The following is a 20,943-nucleotide window of genomic DNA, read 5'->3' as shown; positions in this document are numbered from 1 at the left end:
GAAACTGGCCCTAAGAGAGCAGCAAATGCAAAAAACTAACAGGAAGCAATTCTCAAAAAAAAAAAAAAAAGCATTTATTTTCATGGACTAGTTCCCCTATACTATTAAAAATAAAATATATTAAGACTTTATCTTTATTTATTGGAACTAAGAGCATGAACTTATTAAAAAAATATATACAGCTACAATTCTTGTCCATTTTTCTGAATTCGGTTTTAACAGTGATGTCCTGAAGGCACCACCAGTCCTCTGCATCTCCAAATGACATTTATTTATTTGTAATTTTCTTCATACTCTATAGCTCATACAGTTCTGCAGACAGCTTTAATCCTAAATTAAAATATCCTGCATAATCTTTTGGTTCAAGTGTGATTATTCCTGCCAGATACAAAAATGATCCTAACAAGCTGCCGTGAGCAGCAGGGGCTTTCTTATGCACGTATTTAACCCCATGCACAATCAAATGGGACTGAAAATGGACGTTGTTCTATTTCTTCACCTATTGCCCAAAACCTGATGACTTTTAGAAAGCCATTAAGAAAGCTTACAAAGCCAGGCACCGTGGCTCATGCCTGTAATCCTAGCACTTTGGGAGGCCGAGGCAGGCGGATCACGAGGTCAGGAGTTTGAGACCAGCCTGGCCAAGATGGTGAAACCCCGTCTCTACTAAAAATGCAAAAATTAGCCAGGCGTAGTGGCGGGTGCCTGTAACCTCAGCTACTAAGGAGGCCGAAGCAGGAGAATTGCTCGAACCCAGGAGGCGGAAGTTGCAGTGAGCCGAGATTGTGCCATAGCCTGGCCGACAAAGCAAGACTCCGTCTCAAAAAAAAAAAAAAAAAAAGAAAGCTTACAAAATGCAAAGTCCTGCTCACCTTCATTACTTTGTGTTCCTAGCTCCCACTAGAGGTCTCTTGTCATTATATAAAACGTGGCCTTCTCCATTGATTCTCTGGTAGCAGATGTTTTGTTTTCCTTTTTGTTGTCTCTCAAGCCAATCTCTGTTTTACAACAACCATAGCATGACATTGATCATGTAATCATATGGCAAAATATGGAAAGAATAGTAGGGGTCCTGTCTCTTCATGTGTGATTATCTTGTGGCTCAAATGAGAAAATTATTTGACAGTTGACATCTCCCCAAATCTAAGAGGATACCTGAACATTGAACTTTCACATCGTTTTTATTATATGACTGTCAGTTGAAAATTGTTAATTGCCAAGGACCTATCTTTTATTAAACCAGATCAATTATAAAGTCAAGTTGATAGAAGGTAACAAATTGTCTTTAAGATCTCTTTTTTTTTTTTTTTTTTTGAGATGGCATCTTGCTCTGTCACCCAGGCTGGCGTGAAGTGGCCCGATCCTTGCTCATTGCAGCCTCCGCCTCCCAGGTTCCAGTGATTCTCCTGCCTCGGCCTCCGGGGTAGCTGGGATTACAGGTGTGTACCACCATGCCCAGCTAATTTTTGTATTTTTAATAGCTATGAGGTTTCACCATGTTGGCCAGGCTGGTCTTGAACTCCTGGCCTCAGGTAATCCACCCGCCTCAGCCTCCCAAAGTGCTGGGATTACAAGCGTGAGCCACTGCGCCTGGGCAAGATCTCTTAAGCATATCTTTCTTTTATGACTTTAACATTTATGTATGCTAATGATCAGCTTATAATATCTTGAGACATATTTTTAGTCATTAAATTTCTGGTGTTAACAAGAGTGGAATTAGTAAGGTAGAAGCAGAAAACTAACAGTTCTGAGTGTATTTTGTCAAAATTTTCACTTTTTATAATTCAATTAATCATGACAAATTATGCCCACAATATACATCTGATTTAAAGGATCTACCCTTCTATCTTAATCCAGATAGCACATGAGATCAGATACAGAAAATTCAATGAGTTGTGTGGCGAGGAAGTGCCCACATAACACACAGTATCTCAGATGATGGTTTGTTTCACTGTTCTTGTGCACCTACCACAAAGGCCCAGCTATGGGGCCACAGCTTGATGGTTTTTTTGCCTTCACCTAATGTTCTATGTCCATTAATTCTAGGATCAAGTTTTTGTATTTTAAAACATTGAGTTATTATATTTTATCAGACTTCAGTTTTGTAACGAAATAATTATCAAAATCTGTTTATCTTTCACTAATGAACAAAACCTAAGGATTTGAGCCCTTATTTCTCTATCTGTATAATGGGTATATTACATGGGTATTTAATTCACAGACAAATAATGAAGTATAATGGTACTAAGTAATATAATCTACAAAAGTCTCATTATGTATGAATGATACATCATATCTCTTAAATCGTTTGCAGCCCTCTTGCGGTTACCTGATGTCTTCTTGATAAATCATTTAGTATGGTTGCGTTTAATTCTTGTTTTCAGGATATACTGAATTTCATTCAACATGAACACATACATCATATTATAATTAAAAGTTTCTTCACTTGAGAATTAGAGCAGGATTTGTCAGTAGTTCATGAGTGATACTTGGGAAAGAACTCTAATTGATTTTTACTATCCACTGGTAATTTTGTGTTGATTTCCAGACTGGGTGTATTTATGCATAATCAAACCTAGGAAAGATCCACTTTAATATTTCAGAATGTTCATAAAATTCAAATTTCTATTTAGTACTATTATTTTAAAATGTATTATATCTCCTAAACTAGGAACTCTATCTATGATTTTCTTAGCAAGAGTATCTTTGGAATTATAAATTTGATTTTAACACTTACCGTGTGGGGCAGGGGATGGCCTGTAAGGTTTACACATATTCTTCAGACATAACAATTTCCAGTCTATTGAACTTATGTAACTATTTATGAAATATTCTTTTCAACTTCCACAAGCATGATGGAAAGAAAAGAAACTAAGAATGAGCATTCCATTGTTATTAATCTGAGTTGCATTCACCCTTGTAATAAAAACCAAAATAAAAAATCATACATTAAAAAAGATGAAAAACATCAACTACAGGTTCAGTTCCATGACCCAGATATTTAATCCCCAACTATTTGGCCTCATTAAAGAAACTCATATTTCCACTGATGTTAGTCTTTTGCCAGAATGTTTTCACCCCAATTCTGTACCTTCAAGTCTAACTTCGATGTCAGTTTACCATTATGTAGGTAGCAGCCTACTTTCTGTTATTCTCTTTCTCAGCATCCTTTTTATTTCATTTTGTATCTTCCCTACTCTCTACTACAGTATAAGTTCACAGGGGACAGTTACAGTTATGATCAACCTATTTTATAACTTTATCATGAAATTCTCATCATCTAGCATATCTGGCACATGGTAGGCATTCAGAAATATTTGTGGAATAAACTCATGAACTGTAAACTACTGAAGTCTAAAACATGAAGAATAGATGGCAAGAAAGTAAAGAATGCTTCCGTTTTTGAATTGTAAGAAAAAATATATATAAATGACTGACAGAAAAAAAAAAGTGTATTTATTTTGCCAGTCAATTGTTTTGAGTCCAAATCAGGTTTACATGTGACTTGATTGTAGAGGATAGTGACTTAGCAAAAAATAGTCAGTAATAGCAAAGAGGCTGTTGAAACACAGCAGCAAGCTCCACTGATATTTAAACACGTCTCAATTAATTCAAAAGTTTATAAGAAAAAGTTTATTAAATAGTGGTGATAAGACTTAGTATGTCCAGCATTATTAGTGAGAAATGATTCACTTGGGGTAAGGTGGGCATAGAACAGAGCTGATAAAGACTCAGAAAAGAAGATTGAAAGGCAATATGGTTAAAATGGCTTGTTATACCAGCAAAGTGCATATTATTACCCCATTTACTTGCCCTTAAATCTTAGACTTCTTTTTCTCATAACAAAGTTGTCTAAAATAAGCACTCAAAAATAGCCTGAGGATTGCGTTGTATATCAGGAGCCTCTACTTCCCTGAAATAATTACTTTACTAAGCCCTCTCCTCAATACAAAACCCCTGAAGCCAGCAACAATCTAAGCAACAGGTTTGTAATAACTTTCAGAAACTTAAGCGTAATAAATATGAAGAGGCCGGATTTATGTTTCATTTCCCAGATGCAAAGACTAGTACAATTCCGCTTCCCCCAAGTAGCAAACATTGCTTCCTGCTTTTGTACATCATTTGAAAACTGCTTAACTCACCCTCTCATCAGAGGATAAGGAGGAGAGAGGGCTGATTACGTTTCAACATGTATGACATTAAATGCTTTTAGGTAGCTCGTTGTGGGAACATAGGGTGGCATACTGGATTAGCAGCCCCAGGAGAAACTGAGCTTCATAGGATTTGTTCTTCTTCCTTGTCTCTGAAGCCCCCATTTAGATTCCCATGACAAGGCTCTTCCATAATTTCTGGTACCCCAGTGCTCTTCCACATGGGTGGTGCTGGTGACTCTATTCTCCACACTTCTTCCTGCCCAATCTCATGTACTAGAGATGTTCTCTTTACCTAGTCACATCCTACCCAGACTACAGCATGTGCATGTACAATTTACCATGAACATGTTAGTTAAACAATTTATATTAAACTGATAAGAACAGATGCTACATTTGATCTTAGCCAGAAGGCCGAGAGGTGATTAATCAATTTTTAAATTAACTATGGACTGGACGCGGTGGCTCACTCCTGTAATCTCAGCACTTTGGGAGGCAGAGGTGGGCAGATCACCTGAGGTCTGGAGTTCAAGACCAGCCTGGCCAACAGGGTGAAACTCTGTCTCTACTAAAAATACAAAAAATTAGCTGTCATGGTGTCACACACCTTTAGTCCCAGCTACTCAGGAGGCTGAGACAGGAGAATTGCTTGAACCTGGGAGGCAGAGATTTCAGTGAGCCGAGATCGTGCCACTGCACTGCAGCCTGAGCAACAGAGCAAGGCTCTGTCTCAAAAACAAAACAAAACAAAACAAACAAAAGAACAAAACTGTAGATTGCCTAATTATTTTACCACTATTTATTTATTTTCTCAGTTAGGCCTAAAGCTGCTTGAGAACAAAGAATTACTGTGTCTGTATGTTATATAAGTTTTGTAGCATGGAATGCAAACAGAATACTTTATTCATTCAGCAAATATTCATTGAACATCTACTATGTGCCAGGCACTCTTCTTGATACAAGATCTTGGTGCCCATGGCACTTACGTTTCTAGTGAGAGAGGATACATCACAATTAAAACAAAACAAAACAAAACAAAAACACAAGACTGTCAAGTAATGATAAAGGCTCTGCAGGGAATTATTGTTGGGCAGTTTGATAGACAGCCCTAGGGGTTTACTATAGGCTGAGTGGTCAGAGAATATCAGAGAAGGAGGTAGGATTTATCCTAAGTTTGAATTGCAAGAAGGAGCCAGAAATTCTCCCACCTTACAGAGGGGAGAATATTCTAAGCAAAGCAAACAGCTACTGCAAAAAGGTCTAAAGTAGGAATGAGCTTGATGTAGATAATGAAGTCAAAAAGGTCAGTGTGACTCAAGAGAAGTATGGGGGAGGGAGAATTAAGAGTCAATATTGAAAAGTGAGGGAGGGATAGAATATGTTGGGTGTAATAATCCAAAGTAAGAAGCTTGAGTTCCAGGTATTAAAGGGAGTCTTTTCACAATTTTACTCAAAAGGAGTAACATGATTTGATTTATGTTTTGAAAAGGTCATTTTGTTTGCTATGTAAAAAAAAAAAAATTGAATTAGAGAAGAGTGTGTGTCTGGAAGAGGAGTCTATTGCTTAGTTGAAGCAAGAGAAATAAATTGTTAGCTGGTGTTTGTTTTGTTTTGTTTTGTTTTGTTTTAACATCAAGTTGGCAAAAACCATGGTGTGACATATGTGCTCTAGGTGACCTATATCCGGAAGTGCCAGTGGGAGGAACCCCTTTAGATGGTAAAGCTAACCCTGTCTGTGGTATGCAGGAAGTCATATTAGGACTACATCTTGATGGATGAATACGATTTTGCCATAAGGAACAGCAAGTCCAAAAACCCAGAATATGAAGATGGGGAACAAGTAGGAGGTTAATGAGAAGTTGATATGACTGGAGATGGAATACAAAGTGAGACGCAGTGGAAGGTAACTATGACTTGTACCCCTGAAGAAAATAAAAGGAAGTCTTTGAACCTGGACTTCAACTTCTTATTTTATTTTGGTAAGAACACTTAACATGACATCTGCCCTCTTAACAAATTTTTAAGAGTGTATAATACATTATTGCTGACTCTAGGTACAATGTTGTACAGCAGATCTCCAGAGCTTACTAATTTTACTGGGCTGAAACTTTATGCCCATTGAATAATAAGCCCCTAGCAAGCACAATTCCACTCTTCAATTCTATGAATTTGACTATTTCGGATATTGCATATTGGTGTTATCAGGCAATATTTGTCTTTCTGTGACTGCTTATTTCAATTAGCATATGTCCTCAAGGTTCATCATGTTATCACATATTGCAGAACTTCCTTCTCTTGGAAGGCTAAATATTATTCCATTGTATGTATATATCACAAGGTCTCTATCCATTCATCAGCTAATGAACTTTTAGGTTATTTCCACATCTTGGTTATTGTGATGCTGCAGTAAACATAGACATGCTAATACTTCTTCAGGATCCTGATTTTAATTCTTTTGGGTAAATACCCAGAAGTCAGATTGCTGGAACATATGGTAGTTCTATTTTTAATTTTTTGAGGAACCTTCATGCTGTTTTTCATAGCAGCTACACCATTTTGCATTTTTACCCACAGTGTGCTAGGATTGCAATTTCTCTACATCCTTACAAGCACCTGACTTTTGTTTCATTTTGGTTTTGTTTTCATTTAATGATAGCCATCCTGAAAGGTGTGGGGTGGTATCTCATTGTGGTTTTGATTTGTGTTTCTTTGATAATTAATGACATTGATCATTTTGCATGTATCTCTTGACCAGTTGTATATCTTCTTTGGAGAAATGTCTATTTAAATCCTTGGCTTGGTTTTTTTATTGTATTATTAGGATTTTTTGCTATAGAGTTGTAAGAATTCCTGGACTTGGACTTCTGGGAGCAATTTATATTTGTGGTGGAAAATCTCATGAGTAACAAAAACAACCAATACAGACTTAAGATAGGGTCCTCTTTTAAAGTGCAACTTAATGGAATTAAGGGAATTTAACACATACAATTGCTTTCTTTATATTTATATTGCATTTCTGCCCAGAAAGAGTATTTTGCATACATTTAAAATTCCCATTAATTTAGAATAAGCTAGGGGTTGGCAATATTTTTCTCTAAAGGATCAGATATCAAATTTCTTTTGGTTTTGTGGGCCATACAATCTCTGATACATCTACTCAGCTCTGCCTTGGTAATGCAAAAACAACCATAGCCAACGCATCAGTAAATGAGTGTTTCTGTGTTCCAGTAATATTTTGTTTACAAAAAGAAGTGGTAGGCAGGATTTGGCCTACAGGTCTAATCACAGTGCTGTGATTAGATTGTGTTATAATCGAGTATAATGGGCCACAAGAAGAGGAGTGTGGTAGCTTTCTACTGGAAAGAACTATATTTTGTTATTATATTAACAGATTTTCTTGTAAAGCTCCCTATTTGCTGAAAATTATAACTGGTTTGCTCAATGTGGGAGCCCTGGTTTGTAAACTCTCATTTGGGTTTTCAGAGATTTTTGTCTTATTTCTTCTGCTTCTTACTTTTTTAAGGTAATCTACAAGCTTGATCTTGTCAATCAGTTGCTAGACATGTGAGAAGTTATTGTGGTATGGTTGTTTGAAAGAACTCATATCCTGAGACATTTCTTAAATTTTATATACTTTTTTTTTCAGTGAGCATACTCTCTGGGTATTAATTTCAATTTAATAAGTATGTGTTGAATTGAATTGACTGAAATATCTGGTGGCCACACAAATATATACCCAAAATAAGCATTGTGGTTGATTATTCGTTATGTGAATACACATACAAATCACTCAAAAGAGGAGAAGCACTATTTTAAAGAAAAAATTGTCCTTTGGTCTTCTCAGTGGTGAGCCAATTCTGGCTAAGTTGTTTTTCCTTCAGACCTCTATCTTTACTGACCTTTTGGCCAATTATAAGCTTGTTAGTGTGATGCTTAGAAAGCCTCAACATGATACTGCTGATTTCAGTGTCATAGATGGGAAACAGAGGTGTTGGGAGTAAGTAAAATTACATGTTCATACCACATCTCTTTTAATTAGTTTTCATCTCTAGAGGGTGAGTACAGAGTAATATAGTAACACATACTTGTTATCTTAATTGACAAAAACATATAGAGAAAGAGGTGAAAACAAATGGAAGGAAATAATTGCTATTTAAAGAACACATGAGAAGTATCTTTCCTGCTACATAAAATTTGACTTATTAATGAATTTTTAAGATTTGATATTGAGAACTTTTATTCTATTAGTGCCATTGAATTTTTATAGGATGCAGAATAGACCAAAGTTGGATTATGAAGTGTCTATTCAAACAGATGTGCCATTTGTCAGAGGTGGGGAAGTTAGGGGAAATTTGTTTCTGTGTCTTCGAGTAGTTTCCAGGGAAAGCATAATGCACATAAGCACGAGAAATCACATTTCATGTAGTGGAAGGAGCACTGGACTAGGAGTAGTCAATTTGGGTTTTAATTTCAACTTTGGCATTCCAGTATTTGGGTTGAATAAATGAGTGGCTATATGACATTGAGTCAGTCACCAAACCTCTCTTTTCTCTACCTATCTATTCATGTGTATATTGATATCAATTTGGATAATATCTAGATCAGAATAGGCTACATTATGCTCTAATAACAAACAGTGTCCCAAATCTCATTGGCTAAAACAGCTCAAGTTTATTATTTCTTTTTCATTCAATGTACCAACCTGGGGTCAGAAGGGGTCTCTGCTCTTCATTGTTACACAGAGACAAAGCTAATGAAGCGGAATCCATGTACTCGGAAAAGGTGGAGAACTGTAAGCATTTGGTAAAAATACCGATGACTGAGGAGAGGGAGCCTGAGAGAGGAAAAAAATACTAATGATTGCACAGATAATTTCTAGGGCTCTATATAAAATTATATGAAATTGGGTAGAAAAGTGTGGTTTCTCTTTAGATTCCTGCTTCAGAAAGTTAAGGATCTCCCTAGGTGTTATAATTATGGATGATCTAATTTTCTTTTGATTATCTTTATTATTGAATTCTGTGTAAACAGTATTAGTATTGTTTATTAAAGGCAAAAATAATATAACAAAAGCTATTTTTAAGTAATGAATCTCTTTCAAATGTCCCTTGCTTATCTTTTTTAAAAATTTATGAATGTATATAAATACCTTTAGTTTCTTCTATAATTCAGAATTTGGTGTCTGAGTTAATATTTCATGTTCTGTACTATTGTGATTTCATAACAATTGAACACATCTTTTCCATTTTTTACATGGAGTTATATGATTTTCTAACCTGTTTGTGCACAAAAATAATTCTGATTTTTCACATTTTATTCTTGAGATCTGGTCAGACTTACTAAGCTTTCTACTGGAGTCCCTGCCATAGGACTAATGGAGTCCTTACCTTTGCATTGTACCAAGAAAGGATAATCCTTTGTATATTGTCTCTAATACAGGCAATACCCTACAATTTGGGGGAATATTTTGGCTTCAGTAATTTATCAACAAAGACCCTTCATTAGTCCCTTTTTTTTATTTTTGGTTATGAGACTTCCTTTTTATTACACCTATTTGGCCATACCTTACCTTCCTTGCCTTTTTTTTTTTTAACTGTCCCAGAGCTTTTATTTGACGTTTTCTATCGTTTCAGTATTTCAGTTCCTAGAGAGGATATTTTGTTGTACATTTATTTCTCAGAATTATTTATAAAACCATGGAACTTTAAAGCTGGCATTTGGTTTCAATCCCTTTCCAGAAGCTGAGGATACACTTGTGATTGTGGTTCTTTTCGCTGGGGAGAATACATTGGTCCCTGGCTTTTGTCTCTTGTTTGTTAACCAGTTCTCAATACAAGGTGACCTGAAACAGTCTTCTGGCCTCTGGCAATTTTGTTTACCTTCTTTCTTTTCTTTTTCTATCCCTCACTCCCTCCCTTACCTTGGTCTTACAACGTTTTTCAAAAATGATGAGCAGTTTGTTTACCTCTGAATCCATTATTTGTATTATTTCTCACTTACCTGCAACTGAATCTGCATCACAGAAATTTAGTTGATTGCTGAGAGATTATTTTGGTAATGTGATAAGAGAATACAAATTGCAGGGGTTTTATAAGCACGACATATAATAATAAAACTTTCAAACAATCTAGCAGTATTTTTATAATTAGGACTTTGGTTATTTTTCCTTTGCTATGTACATCAGAAGTTTTTTGAGAAGTAAAAATAAACTGAGAGTTTAAAAAGGAACTTAGTTTCTTTGCAGTCATTTAAAAAATAGATGTACAGAGATATAGTTATGATTTACAGAACAATAGTCACATTTTAAGTGGTACAGAAACATTGATGCTTTTTAATAAGCCAAATCATCACCTTATTCCTGTAAGATAGGGTCATCATACATCCAGGTTCACTGGGACAGTTTTGGCTCATGCCTCTTGTTCCAAGGTAATTATTAATAATGCACCATTTCACTCTAAAAAGTAGCCTGGTTTGAACAATAAATTATATAATCACTTTATTTAAAAGAGACTAACCTTTAAGTTAAATGAAGAAAAATATATATGTGTGTCCTACTTAAGGTTAATCTAGCAATTTCAAAATATTCAAATAACCGTGTATGATATACTAACACAAATGAGTTAAAGAATATAAAGCTGATGCTTAATCATTTTCCTTTTACATTTAGATATGCAAAAATACTAGAATCTCCAAGGAGTTAAATGATATAGTTTAAGAGAAAAATCATGCTTAAGGCGAATAAAAATCTTAATTTTTACTTCATCCAACATTTACAGTTTTAGTTTTTCTGTGTTTGGTAGATCTTTCTTAGTACATGATTTTAAAAACTAACATGCAAAAGGTTCATTGCACAGCAAATGACACCCTTCATTTTATAATGGTTTATTTATATATGCATTAAAAATGTAACTGGATAGCCCTGAGAACTGCTTTACAAAATTCTGCTATTCTTCACACTTAAAACACAAAACCTATAATTAAAAAAGAAATGAGCAATTTGTCCATTAGCCAGAGTCAGATTATACACTTTAAATCTGGAGATTTTGTAAACACACTAATAATATTTTACAAGCCTAAACCAGTTTGAAGCCTGAAACACAATTTCATTTATCTTTATATTCCAAGCTTTATGATGTCACAGAAAGTGTCCATCTGTTCAGCTGAGATTGCTTCAAATAGTGAGTGGTCAGAAAGACTTAGATGATAAAGGTCAAAGGAGCCTCTTGACCCTGTGATACTTGCCAAAGCAATTGGAGCATCAGGGCTGATATATAGTTAGATACAGTTCGCTAAAGCAGGCTCCACTTTAATTGGTAGTGATAGCAAGAATACACAGTAAAGTCACTGCTGAAAGAAAACAAAAAGTATCCAATATAGTAATTTATTACCAGTCAGTGGGTTTCACGCACTAGGTTGTTTTACCCCTGCAGTGGTGAGAGAAAGCAAAAAGGTACTCTAACACTTAGCTGAAAATGGATGCCCTGCTGATACCCAAGATGCGTAGTGGCCCCATGATTGCCCGTGCCATTAGCTTGGTAATGTTGTCTCTATTGTAAACTCAGCTCCCCATGTTCTTCCTGTGCATCAGCTGCAGATTGAAGGCTTTCTCCTTTGTCTTCTATTTGCCCTGCCAATCATGCTGCTCTCCACCCGACCCGATGGAAGGAGACAGTTTTACTGCCAACAACTATCTTCAGCAACCTAGGGCTCAAAGAATCTGAAAATGAATGGTTGGCACTTTCATTTACACCTTGCTGTTTGATTTACGCGTTGTTGGGATTTTTTTTTTGTTGTTCCTATCATTCCACCAATGGTTTCCAGATTTTTCATATCTTTGCATAACTAGTATACACCTGTATGCTTATGGCTCCCTATGAAATTAAATTATTTGTTACAAATGTTGACATGTATTTGGTGCAGTATGAGCACAGCTCTTTGTGAATATTTTTTATTTAATCAGTTAAAAAATTCTTTTAAAAATAGTTACTGGTTTCTGTCAATGAAGATAAAATTCCCATGGGGAAATATGAACGAGCTCTTCAATATCTCGATTTTTTTCCTTAAACATCTTAAGAAAAACTATATAGCACCAAGAAAAGATAAACTAAAGCAGATACTTTCCTAATTGCAAGCACAGTTGCAGTAAAATAAATCTTATTTCACATTTCCAGTCATATATGGGAGGTGTAGTTTGTGTTTTGGTTTGTGTTTGTGCTTAGTTAAAATATGGATACCTTTTCAAATATTTAAATTGACTTCAAGGATCACTCGATTTCAAGACTGATGGATACACTGTTTTCGTCAAATCACAATAGAAATATATTCCTGAAGTAATTACAGTAGAAAACAATATTAGCTTGGCATTTACAATTAAACACTAAACTTAAACTTGATTTGGATTTTCTAACTGAGGGCTCAAATAGTATAGAAAAAGTATGTTACTGTATACATTTTTCATGGATAAAATAGTCTTTTATACATGTTGTTTGCATTTGTAAAGTTAAAATTAGATAATATTGTGATTCTATGAAAATGTATTTTCTTTCTTTCTTTTTTCTTTTCTTTTTTCTTTTCTTTTCTTTTTTTTTGAGACAGGGTCTTACTCTGTCACCCAGGCTGTAGTGCAGTGGCGTGATCAGGAAATATATTTTCAATTAAAGTTTAAACACTCTAGGTTAGATCATGGAAATGGTAAGTTGTTGAAAAGTATGTTATTTTGTTTCTCTTTCTACACACACACACATACACGTACGTTTCAGTTTTTAACTTAAGCAAACAGTATCTGGAATTTTTCTGAGACTAGCCCTAGGTATATGAGGAGTTAGAAAAGACCAGATTCAGGCTGTCCTTTACCAGCTGCTTTTATTGTGGCCAGGTTCTTAGCATTGTATTGGGTTACCCCAAGGAAAGTTTGATGAGGAGCATGTTCAAGCCAGCTCCCATCTATTTTAGAAACCATGGTGCTTTGGACATCAAAACAACTAGGGACTTTAATGTTTTAGGTTAGAATGAAGCCTTACCATCTTTTCAAGGACAGAAGGAGAGACATTTCAGAAAAAAAAAAAACTCCTCATAGCGTGTTTGTGTACTGTGAGTGATGGTTTGACTTCCTTAATAAAATTATTTATTTAGCTATTACAATATTAATTAATTGACTAATGAATTAGTTAATTTGCTGCTGGAATGGAGACTAGGCACTCATGCCTAGTCTTATGCCTTATGTCATAAATCTTCACAAACCAAGGAATTCTTAAGTCAATATCTATATGTTTTCAGTTTTATTATTTAGGCTAAATAATTCTAAGGTAAAAATTGTATGAAATAATTTTAGCACTGGATAAATATTAATCTGTCATTACATTTATGAAGAATGCTTTTGCTTTTTTTCTAACTTGTATTTTCTACTTTAGAATCTTCAAATGGACAAGGCAGCAGCAAAGGAGAAGCTTATAGATTAGGAAAATGACTAGCTTTAGGAAAGAGGACAAAAAAGAGGTAAACCAATATAGGACTCTCCATCACTAATGGAAATACATATTTTAAGGGAGGTAGCACAGTTCTCAGAATAAGTTGGATCCCAGTGGTAAACAGCCCTCAGAGACAAAAAGGTAGATAAGGAAAATAGCATTTACATTGTACTTTCCATGAAATTTTTATGTGGTTATGTGTATTAAATCAGTTAAAGTAGATGGCATGTCTTGATGTATTTGAAGGGGGAAAATTTAAAAGCATTTTCTTTTCCTGGATGTTATGCCAGTAATATATAGAGTAACTTGAGTTTTCAGGTATGGTTTATGTTGTAATTTAAGACTTTCCAAAATACGGTGTAGCAGTATCAGTTTTCCTGTATCACTAATGGATTAAGGCTGAAGTTTAGGAAGTGAATGCTTGACAGTACAGAGAGGATCCTGACATTTATGGACAATAAAGAAACCTCTCTCACTCTTCAAAACACAGCCTTTGTGGTAGGCTCTATTATTATGATGTTGTTGATGTGCCCCTTTCTAGACATGAAATAAACATGTGTACACATTGGTGTGTGCATGTATATAGTTTTTTTATGTAGAATTGAGATACTATAGAGCTGTTCTGCAAGTTGCTTTGTCAAGTCAAAAATATTTGGCAGACATCTTTCAATATCAGTACATGAAGATCTACCCTGGTTAGATTTTTAACTAAACTTCCAATACATACTATTTTAGTTTTACTTTTGGAAAATCCTTGATGGGGAAGCAATTTGGGACTATATGCTAATATACAATTATTACTAGTTTATGCTATTATAATGTCACTCTTCTTTCATTTACTTAACACTACTGCATATATCAATTTCGAATTACAGGGATTAAAGAAGGGCGGTTACTCACATAAATGGACCTAGAAAAACCATTTAACTTATTCAACATCAAGAAAATACATGAATCAAATGAGTTTTTAAAATAGCAACAGTAATCATATCAAGTGAAATTACAGTAACCTACCATTTCTACTATTATTTAATTTTTTTCTGACAGCTTAAGCAAATGCCAAAATATAAAAAAAAAAGATGAAGAGAAGGAAAAACATTACCTTTATTCAAATAGAGTAATAGTGGACACTGCATATAAAATATTAATAGATCAGAAAACCTAATAAAACAAAAAATAATGTTCAGCATGGTAGTTGGCTAAAAACAAAACATATGTACTTACATGAAAACACCAATTAGAATATATAATGGAATTAAAATTCCATTTATAATAGCAATAAAAAAGAAAATAAATAGGAATAGATTTCATAAGAAATGTGCAAGAGCCACATGAAACCATATTTTAAAAATTACTAAAAGACACAGAAATGCCTTAATTTAATAAAATAATATAGTCCCACAGGGAAAGCACACTAATTTAAAGGTTTCCATACTCACAACTCTATATATTTAATAACAATCCATTTCAAACTCTTCTTAGTGGGTTTCCAGGAACCAATGAGTGGATTATAAAATTCTTCTTGAAAAACAAGTATGTGAATTGAGCTAAAAAAAACTTTAAAAATAGCAGAATAATGGCTGGAGCCTTCCTTCTTCCTTCTCAGATGTCAAACATATTATCTATCTTTCTACATATTTATCTACACACACAAACAAACACACAGTAAAATAGTAGCACTTGGTACAAGTTCAAGAACAGAAAAAGAGATAAATGGGGGGGAAAAAATGGTCCAAGAATGAGCATGTCATAACCTACTCTTTGTTAAAGGCACTTAAAGTCTAAAAGGAAAGTTAATAAAAGGCTTTTGTATAATTAAGTGTGATTTTTGTATAAAATATAAAATTATATCGCTTCTCTCTACCTTTCACAAAAATAAACTTCAGATGAATAAAAATTTTAAATGTAGAGGGATAAATTACTAAAGGAAAACACTTGATAAATTATTTAGTAATCATGTTACAAAAGGCCTAAGAAGCAAAATTTCAAAAAAAAAGAAAAAAATGAATTTTCACTATGTAAAAAATTATATTGTATAAACCTCAAAAACTTACAAGCCAACTTAAAACCTAATAACAGACTTGAAAAAAATCTTTGTAATATTCAATAAAGTATTAATATCTCCATATATAAAGGGACTCACACAAATTGAAAAGGAAAAGATAAATAGTAAATGAAGAAATTGGGCAAAGATTAACACTTAAGCCACAGAAAAATACAAATAGTCATTAAGCTTTTCTCACTAAAAGCCCACAATGCAAATTTCCTCTTGTTAATAAATATTAAAAGAAGTACTAAATTTTTTGACAGCATGACAAAATAATAACTTATATATATCCACATTTGTTGAAATGTGTTTTGAAACAGACTTGCTGGAGCAGCCTCACAATTTAGTCAATACTTTAAAGACAGCATAGCTTTTTACCCTGAAATTTCATTTTAAAGAATTTTTAAAAGAACCAGAAAGTATCCAATGATTGTATTTTTAGAAAAATAATGGAAAATGCTACTTTTCATTTGTAATCTATGGAGAAATGGCTTATGTAAGGATAACTTATGTCCTTTTCCAAATTACCCCAAATTCTGCATCAATACGATTTTTGAGGAGACTTAGTACAAAGTTAGGGCTATGGCATCCAAGCATACCAGAACCCAAGAGTGGAGGCGTCCTAACTGAAGCTCTGGGTGGACAAGAAGCCACTGATGAAAGCAATCTGTTATAGAACAAGTTGACTTTTGACTGACCTTGTAATTAGGTACTTAAATCGGCTAGCGTTGTAAGACATTTATTTTTAGGCGACAGTTTCTTAAGTGAATTTCTCTGGTCACACAGCAGTTAGAGATGGGCTAACTGAAATGTGCAGGACTCACACCCAAAGGCTATATCCCATGTTACCATAAACAAAAGCATACTTAATTTTTAAAAGTGTGCTAGTTTTTATTATTTTTAAAAGACCTGGAATAACACCTTCAACCATCACATTTCACTATTTAATAGGTTACCAAATGGAGCGTGTCATGAAATTAATATGTTGTCCTCCATGATTATATGATCCAATGTTATCTGATATTTTAGGCTCAATGAAGTCTTCTATAAAATACCTCATGTTTTATGAACTCATAACAGAACAAACTCCTGCTGATATGCACAAAGTTTGAGACATGTCCAGCTTTTAAGAGATTGGAGTGGGTGAAGAATAATGACACTTATGCATATGATGATGATGAAAGGTAAAGGTTGGAAAAGATATTAGAATGTCATGGGAAGTCCAAGGAAGGCAAGATTGCAGCTGGAAGGGCAGATTAGTAAGGGTTTAGGGAAGGTGGTCTCTTGAGGGAAATGAGCTTTCTTCAGGACTACAATTTCTGTAGATGGGTGTTAGGGCATTTTCCGCATGAAAAGAGACACAAAGGCAGAGCAATCACAAAGATCATAAGGCCAAGATTAACTATTAATAGCAGAAGAATCAGGCAGCAGTGCCAGGCACATACTGAAGTTAGGAGACGAGGCAAGAAAAGAATATTTTTATTCTATATTATTTTTAATTATCCGTAGAGACAAAGTCTTGCTATGTTGCCCAGGCTGGTCTCAAACTCTTGCACTCAGCCTCCCAAAATACTGGGATTACAGGCATGAGCAACCACACCTGGCCAGAAAAGAATTTAAGTGAGATGAATTAGGCTGCAAGCTCTGCTTCAGGAACTGTGACTGTCTGTTCTGCTCACTGTTGCGTCTTCCACGTATAGCACATCACCCAGCACATAGGAGATACTTTTGATGAGGAGATATATTAATTAATGGTTAACAAACTATAAAGGAATTGATGTGGTAGGAAAGGCATTGAAGAAAGAGAGTGGATTCAGAGAAGGGAAAGAAAAGGTAATATCTAGATATAAGCTTGGTGGACTGGGAGAATGTTGTTGCCATTACAAGGAACAAAGATGTCAGGAGATGAAGTGGACTTCCTTAGTGAGAAACTTGGTGTTGCAGTAACCATGGTTTTTTGTTTGTTTTGTTTGTTTTTGAGATGCCCAGGCTGGAGTGCAATGGCTCGATCTCAGCTCACTGCAACCCTCCCGGGTTCAAGCAATTCTCCTGCCTCTGCCTCCCAAGTAGCTGGGATTACAGGTACCCGCCATCATGCCTAGCTAATTTTTGTATTTTTAGTAAACACAGGGTTTCGCCATGTTGGTCAGGCTGTCTCGAGCTCCTGACCTCAGGTGATCTGCTCGCCTTAGCTTCCCAAAGTGCTGGGATTACAGATGTAAGCCACTGCACCTGGCTTACCATGGCTTAATAAACGTATCAGAGCACAAATAATACCTTCTTGACATTTTTAAGTTAGAAAAATTTTCCAATTTTTCAGTATGTTTCTCTGTAATTTGGTGCAAGGCCAGTCTGTACCAAAAACAAACAAATAAACAAAAGAATGTGATTAGGAGAAAATATAAAATCTTGACTACAAATCTAGAAAGATATTTTATATGTTGAAGTACCAATAACAAAATGTCACTTTTCCTGACTTTCAGGACCATGTTTAAATAAGCCTTTGCCATGTTGCCATGGAGTAGAAATCTGTCATTGTTCTTTCTTGTGTCGTTTTTCTATTCCAGGGTAGCCCTCTGTTTTATGATTGGAAGGAAATGAAAGCCCTGCTAGATTGAATATTAGACCTGAGCATATCTTACTTTGCTAAGGCACTGGAATATCTGGCAGTGATGGAGCTGCCCTTAGATAGCCCCATTGTGGTGTTGAACATTTTTCATTTCACCCTTGAAAAAAGACTTTGTCTAATGTTATAGCTAAGAGGTTGGACACACATTTCTTGGGAATTATTCTTAGCTCTTTTGTTGTTGAAGTGTTGATAGTAAAGTTGAAGTTTATGTTTGTTCACCTCATTCCTTACAGTTAAAAGGAAAATATACTGCTTTCATTGGTCAGTACTATTTCATGCTTTCATTTTCCTGATTATGTAAAGGAATACAAATTTTTCATTTGATGAACTTTCTTGAGTACTACTAATTGCAAAATATTGATATGGGAAGTAACCCCTCTCCACTCCCCACCCCCCATTGAAGGAACCAGACATGAAACCTGCCCTCAAATAGTTCACACCAGAAAATATATTTCCTAGCTGGAAGGAGCCTCAGTCACACTTTCATGCATGAACAGGTTCTGTGAATGCCTAAGGCTAAAAATATGATACAGAAAGTCATTGCTAAAGAGTTGAAGGGAGAGAGAATATGGGGCTGGGGAGGACAAGAATGAAGTATTAAAGGAGGTAGGATTTGGGATAGAAGCTGAGAAGAGGGGAAGGATTGCTATTTGAGTAACAGGCACAGGGAAAAGCACACACTTGAAAATGAGTTAAACGTGTAGGGCGTCAGTCAGAGAAATCTGACCACATGAAAGAAGAGGGATGCAAAGTTACACAGGAAAGGGAAAAGGAACTTGACTGGAAGTCTGGATATGCCAACTCAATGAATTTGAACTTAATTCTACAGACACTTGGGAACTATTGAGAATTTAAAAGTAACATACTCGAAGCACTTTTTAAAATATACTCGATTACTCCAGTAAATATACTCTAAACTCCAGGCTGCTGTGCAGCCTAGGTTTGAAGCAGACAACAAGTAAAAATGTTCTGGGGAAAGCTACATTAAATGACAAAAGGTCCCCAGACTCAGTTGATGAAGGTGCGGAAGGAGAGAAATGTTGTGCAAAATAAGGATTTTCACTAGTGTAAGAAGATCATAGATCCTAATGTCAATACATTTTTATTTCTCTTCAATTATAAGATTATTTCTGCTGTATAGAGATGCAGCAATAAAAAAGAATGTAATATTGACACATGCCACAACATGAATGAATCTCAAAAACATGTTAAGTGAAAGAAGCTGAATAAAAACGTCCACATATTGAGTGATTTTATTATCATGAAATGTCCAGAAAAGGAAAATCTGTAGACATAGAAAGTAGATTAATTGTTGCCTGGAAGTGGGAGTGGCAATGGGAAATGAGAGCAAGGGATCTTTTTGTGGTGAAATAAATGGTCTAGAACTGAATTATGGTGAGGGCTGCACAACTCTGTAAATGCAGCAAAAATCATTTAATTAAACACAATGGATTAATTTTATGCTATGCAAATGGTCATAAAGTTGTTAAGAAAAGAAATAAAACATTAAAACATGGGCTTGGAATTAGAATGACCTGGGTTTAAAAGTTACCTCTACCAGTCATTACCTGCGTGATTGTGGACCAGCACACAGAATTATCTAAGTCTATAGCCTCCTATCTTGGAACACACAAGGCGTACTCCACTGGAATTTTCTAAAGCTTAATGACTAAATTTGCCTTGCGCTTAGTCTTAGACATGGTGAGTTCTCACATAGTAGATTCTAAATGTATAATTATCTAATGAAGAATAGACAGTTGACTTAAAATTATTTTATCTCAAAGCTACATTTCTTATATAGTTTGTAATATTATTGATAGTATGTGTGATGTATGAACTATGTAAAATATGGTAACAGATCTAATTGGGAGAATCTGTTCCTCCAGATTTAATTTAACTTAATTTTTAAAAAGTTTCAGTGAAGTTAGTTCGGGTATTCATTTTAAAGATTTATTTAGAAGTTGAATTTAAAAGGTTGTTTTGTCTTTACAACCACTTATCCTGTAAATAATTGTGTTTTAGCATAGCAGATCAGGTTAGGATTGACAAAGGAAACCTCAAATCTCAGGTTAGGATATTCAAACATTTTCAGCTCAGTTTCTGGAACTCCATCTTGATTGTGAAAAAGGCTTAATTAGGACATTGGCACAGAAAAAATTTACCTTTATTGACAAAGACATTAAAATTTGAATGATGCACCATGCATTTGAGACTTTAATTAAAATTGTTTACGGAATAAGGAATAGTAAAGTATAGCATAAAACCAAGCAGCATCAGTGGATGCACTGAAGCAATAAAAGAAAAATTAGTGAGCAGCCCCAACATGAGGATGAATTGTATTCCCAGTTTGCAAATGGGTTGCTTGGAGCTTCGATTGTTATTTTCCTTAGGAAACAATTGTATAAAGGGTACTTGGTTTCTAGGCTGTCTCACTAAAGTCCCTTTGACCTGTGGTGTAATTGTGTGTCTTATTAACAGCAGCATTTTATTTTTCAACTTTTATTTTAGATTTTGGGGATACATGTGCAAGTTTGCTACCCGGGTATATTGTGTGATGCTAAGGTTTGGGGTATAAATGAGCCATCACCCAGGTACTGAGAATAGTACCTAACAGCTAGTTTTTCAGCCCTTCCCCATCTCCCTCCCTCC

The 20,943-nt window shown here is 35.0% G+C and overlaps 1 protein-coding gene and 1 pseudogene across 2 annotated transcripts in view; one reads left to right on the top strand and one right to left on the bottom strand.

The window, feature by feature from the left end:
* WDR72 (WD repeat domain 72) overlaps positions 1-20,943 on the top strand; it is a 236,314-nt gene that overhangs the window by 100,512 nt on the left and 114,859 nt on the right. The window lies entirely within an intron of this gene.
* Positions 4,415-4,577, bottom strand: LOC114679963 (U2 spliceosomal RNA; annotated as a pseudogene).

This window comes from Macaca mulatta, chromosome 7 (genome assembly GCF_049350105.2).
Source record: "Macaca mulatta isolate MMU2019108-1 chromosome 7, T2T-MMU8v2.0, whole genome shotgun sequence".
NCBI lineage: Eukaryota > Metazoa > Chordata > Mammalia > Primates > Cercopithecidae > Macaca > Macaca mulatta.
Note: the sequence above shows the minus strand (reverse complement) of the source record. Positions and strands in the feature narration are given on the sequence as shown.